The 5,617-nt window shown below is 31.0% G+C and overlaps 1 protein-coding gene across 1 annotated transcript in view; it reads left to right on the top strand.

The window, feature by feature from the left end:
- The window catches only part of LOC119674181 (probable serine/threonine-protein kinase DDB_G0272282), a 17,434-nt gene that overhangs the window by 4,723 nt on the left and 7,094 nt on the right, over positions 1-5,617 (top strand). The gene's annotated exons all lie outside the window — the stretch shown is intronic.

The raw sequence follows: 5,617 nt of genomic DNA, 5'->3' as shown, positions 1-5,617 counted from the left end.
AGTCGCTGAGCTGCTGACTATTTTTTCCTGTGACATTTTGCGTTTAGCGCATCAGCCCAAATGTGGTATAAAGAAATCAAGTCTACAACTGACATCAAAAGGTTTCGCTTGTTTTGCATGGACCCATCCACGTTTGCCATCAATCGACTTAACGATGCTGTCACCTTGTCAGCTTTTTCTACCGCCAGTTAACATATGTTTGTGCTAAGTAGGTTAGCTTTGAATCTAATCTGTCACCTAGGTACTTAGCTGCTTTTTGTGTGCTTAGGGTGTTTTTCTAAACTATCATCTCAACTTCAGTTTGGATATGTCCGCTTGTCAGGAGCAGGAGCTTAGTTTTTACTACTACGAGTTTCAATACGTGCGCATCCAGTCAAGCTTTTGTTCTCATCATCATCATATTCAGCTTTCGCTGTGCTTGCTCTGTTTTAGATGTCGTTATCGCTGCTGTGATATCTAAATTTTATCCTATCTAAATTTTTTATTCCATGTCTTATTTTTAGCAATACTTTCACTCTGAACCTATTTAATCCAGACATTTTAAGATCATTCAGCTGTATTCCATTCTATGCGTGTTTTTGCTACATAATGTGTGGATCTTATTGATGCAATCCCGATCAAGTTATCAGTTTTCAGTTTACAGATTTTAGTTTCGACTAAATAGACATTTGTTGAGCTTAGCAGTGGCATATCTGTTTCTGTCATTTGTTGTAAATGCCGTTGATTATAATAAGTGCAATGAAGTAGTTGTCTGCGAGTTATTTGGTGGCGTTTTTGATTGCTAAATCTAGAAAGTAGCTTTAGTAGTAGATTTACTAAAAATATATTTATTTTTGCTTTCGAAATAAAGATTTATAAATTATTTTATTCTAACTTATTACCCGTAAATATGTCTTGCTTAAAGTTTAAGTAGATAAGATACAATTGATTAAATACTTCCCTACAAATATTTCAATAACATTTCTCATATAATATTTTATTTTTTTTTTTATTCACTTATGACAACTAATTGAATTATTTGCACCGCTCATAATACAAAATACAATGCAAGTTCTCTACTTTAGAAATATCTCACATACTACGGTCTCAGTATCATTCACAAAATATTGTATTTGTAACCCGAGTATCTTTGTAGTGCTGTGATATGCTATTTAGATTGTTTTATTTGCCTGTATGTGCCCTGAACGATTGCGATTTCAGCGTGTTTATAATAATGACAGAAAATTACGAATAAATTGCCGTTTAATGTCCAATTTGGATTATGGTAATTTTCTATTGAAATGTGAGTAAAGTTATATGAAGCAACTGGAAAATTATGTGGATATTTTTGTCACAAATACAAACAATAGCAAAAACTCAGTACCGTGAAGTATCTAATATCTTCCAATTTATTTATTTTCCGATTTATGGTTTATTTTTGATTGCGTTATGTGTCATAATATTTATAATGTTGTGACCTAAACTGACCCGAAAAGAGGGAAAGTTACTTAATATTAAGTCAATAATATGAATTTATTATAATATATTCTTTGAAGATAATATTTAAAATATAAATGCTTTTAAGTATTTGTATTTTGAATAATTATGAATAATAAGGGTAGATAATAAAGTACTTAATGCAATTATTTTCTATAATAATTTCTCCAGAAACAAAATTTTATTGAAATTTAACAATTATAAATAAAAATATAATTAATTAATTCAGTTATTCTACAGCTGATTTATGTTTTCACATCAAGTGAATTTGTTAATAAAAACTTTCACAGCAACTTAACAAAACTCAACAAAAATGTGCAAACATAAAAGTCAAGTACGGCTTTAGGTCAGTTGGTTAAGGAGCGCTGACTCTGAACTTCAATTTTGGCAGGGCACGATTTCGATTCCTGGTACTTGCAGTCTCAAAAAAATGATTTATTAATAATTAAATACAAAAATTATTTCCTAGATCACTGATGATGTGTGGTATTTGGCAATACTCGAAACAGCTGTATGGTCAGCTAAAAATTCATTTAATTGAAAATAATTAAAAATTTTTGTTGTTGTAGTTCACTACTTTTTGAAAATCTTTTTATATAATAATTTCTTAAATTTATTTAACAAGAAATTATTTTGTTCTTCTTTTCGCTATAATTATTCTTCACTTTTCTATAGCAAATTACTGAAGCATTCGTCAAAGTGTTCATAAATGTCACTCTTCATTAGTAGGTGACTAGCGGTGTAGATCAATGCGCGTTTGTATTGGAACGAAATTATAAATTTTGAAAAGGACAACGCCATGGGCAAAGCGTATCCTACGCGAACCGGTGTTTCCATTTTCAGTTATTGAACGCGTTAGACTTTCGCACCCGAGTCTGCTGTTCACCCGATTTTGGCACGTTTGGTAAATATTTGAACACGTTCGCCGGTCGAAGTTGCATAGAATCCGCTGAAGTGGTGAGATTAAAAAGAACTTTTGCACCAAAGAGCGTTGGCCTTTGAGCGCTTCTAGTACCAATTTTCCATTGCATTGACAAGCGCTAAATTATGTTTATATACATAATTGAAATGAAAACAAGGAACACAGATTTGCATTTAGTTTTTCATTAAAAAGATACACATATAATAAAGTTCAAAGTAGTTCCTCAAGTATCAAGTAAAAATTGCTTCAAATCGCTTTAATAATTTAGTAAAAATTAGTTTTAATTTTCGTAAATCGTGCCGTGCATGAATTTATTTAACATTTTCTTTTCAAAAACAAAAAAAAAATAATAAGTAAATATAATTTACTTACATATAATTAATTGTTCACTAAATAATTTATGTTACATTAGCAAAAATTATTTTCTTTTAATTTTGTTTATTTGTAATTTGCTCCATAATTTAGTAGACGAAATTTGAACCTTGGTAATGTTTCCTTTTAATTGCATGTTTTTGATTTCGTGTTTATTTTGGTTTTTCCTGCCACAACTTCTATTTTTCCCCTTCTATTTCGATGTTAATACTTGTGGTATCCTTTGCAAAATTATTTTCCGGATACATGCGATTAGTTCTACTGTAATTTTAGATTATTTCGTTTCGAATTTGTACTGACCAGGAGCAATGTTTCCTTGCTTTTGGCTTTTCGTGCGCATTTTTTAGTATTGAATTCGCAGTTCATTATTTTTAATTTAATTTTTATTTTTGTATAAGTCGTGCAACAAGTTAATTAAATCTAATAATGTCAAGTAAATATTTATGAATCTCAATCTTTTTGCTAAACAATGTAAACTTCATTTAAGCTTTGAACATTGCATGCACACTTAGCGAATAATAATTTTTACTCACGAGATCCTTAAAAATTTATCAGAATTTAAGTATAAATAAAGAAAATAATAATAATTATTTGCAAAAATGTTTTCATATAGTTTCTATTTTAAGTTTATATTTTAAGTTAGAAATTTCAAGTGATAAAAATAAGAAAAAATTGCTATAAATAACAATAATATAAAACAGAAATTATTGGAAAAACACTTTTGCTACTCTTAACACTCATATCGTGTGTATATTAATCGAGAGTAGGAATTAAAATTGTGGTCTAACGAAACACAACTCTATAACAATGCTTGATCTTTTCTGCTACCTATCCGCCTACCTACCTACCACTCTAAACGAACCGAAGATACTCAGTTATTCGAATAAAGAGCAATATGAGATGGAGATTAAAAACTTGCATTTTAAATAGACGGATTGAGATGGATCCACTCTTCTCTTATTCCAGATCAAAGTGGTATAATCATAGTGAATATAACAAGAGAACCCATCTGCTTTCAATCCGAGCCAATCTTGTATAATCTAAGTTGGACCCATATGTCAATGTCAATGTCTCAATGTTATTTAACGTAACATTCTATGCTTTGACGGTCTAATATTACTGTGTTCAAAAACATGTGTATTAGTACAATGCGTCCATCAACGAAATTGAGAAATTTCCATTGAAATCAAATGGATTCCGTGGAAATTTGATTAGAAATTTCCGCGGGTACCAATTAAGAAATGCGTACAGACATGACTTCCGACTTGGTTTACTCTTTGGGTCGTAGCGCAACTCCAGGCAAAATGAATGATGAATGATGCATTCTTCCCGCGTAAGTTTGCGTATCAACCACAGCCACTACGAGTCCAACCACAAGTGGTCATTGATTCCAAGTCGTTTTGTGTCCTGGGTGTCCAGCACTGCGTCCAGTGTCGTTATGAGAAGAAGTGGCGAGATCGCACAACTCTGCCTTACACCACTAGATGATGGAATTGAACCGCTCAGCACACCATTGTGTAATACTCTGCATATTTGACGATTTGAAATGGGATACCTCTAGATTCAAGCACCTTTCACACGTATTCGTGTTTTAACGCATCGAATGCTTTTTCAAAATCGATAAAGGTGAGATATAGATTGGTGTTGAGTTCTGCCGACTGATCAATAACTCTTCTTATAGTGTTTATGCGATCTATGCATGACAGATCAGAGCGAAACCCTACTTGATTCTGCCGGAGTAGATTATTAAGTGGCTCAATGATGCGGTTTAAAGTTATCTTCGTGAATATTTTGTTTATAGTTGGCAGCAAAGATATACCTTTCTAATTAGAGCATTTTTGGTTTTAATAAAGAATATAATAGTTGTTATCGTATATCATGAATATAGTATAATTTATAAATATGGCTTTGCAACTCTTTAATATGGACTGGTCTATTAATAATGTGAAATGAAGCAATGACATGTTTAGACATCCGCATGTAAGAAAGTTATTATTTGGATTGATTTGAGATATATACTGAAATTGATTGGACTTTGAAATTGATTGTTCTTCAAGGACCTTATGTCAAAAGAGTTTTATTATTGTTTTTTTTTATTATTTATTTATGTATTATTTATAAATTATTTTATTATCCATTTCTTTATAATTTATTTTTACAACTATAAATAGAGATGATGTTAATTTGTGGAACGTTGTACTCTTATAAGAAAAATTTTTACTGTCTTTGAAAATCATCATTGAAGTCATATTAAAATTGAAATACCAATATCTCAGATTCCTTCAAGTGTGTAATATTTTGTATTAGTTGAGTAAACAATGTATTGTTGCCATAAAATCTTAGATGCAAAAGAAAAAATTTAAATACAAAAAGCAAAAAGTTAAACAAGCGACAAACTTCTTAAAGACTCAGACATAAAAATAAATAAATTTTCTTTTAAAAGAATTAATAAAACGAAAAGAAAAAGTGAAACCCACATTAGAACTTTGAACTTGTGATGCTTTTGAAGTTAACAGAACGCGAATAAAAAGTTTGTTTTTCAAAAATACTCGTATATTGCCTGTGTACCGATATGTAAGCGAACAGGATTTTCGAAAGGATATGGCACAACAGCAATAACAACAACGACAGCAGGGGCTCTGAAAAAGCTCACAATAAAAATTACACGCCAGCAGCAAAACTGAACCGGGGCTGAGTGGCAGCAAGCCACGCGTTGCTTTAACCGATTTTACTGCTTTGAGTAAATTTGTTTGGTGCAACAGCGAATATTCTAAGACAAAAAAAAAAGAAATCAAGCCAGTTATATGGTAACATGTGATGAGCTACATAATTGTATATATGTTATAT

Source organism: Teleopsis dalmanni, chromosome 2 (genome assembly GCF_002237135.1).
Source record: "Teleopsis dalmanni isolate 2A chromosome 2, ASM223713v2, whole genome shotgun sequence".
Classification (NCBI taxonomy): Eukaryota; Metazoa; Arthropoda; class Insecta; order Diptera; family Diopsidae; genus Teleopsis; species Teleopsis dalmanni.
The sequence above is the reverse complement of the archived record's forward strand: the minus strand, read 5'-3'. Positions and strand labels throughout refer to the sequence as shown.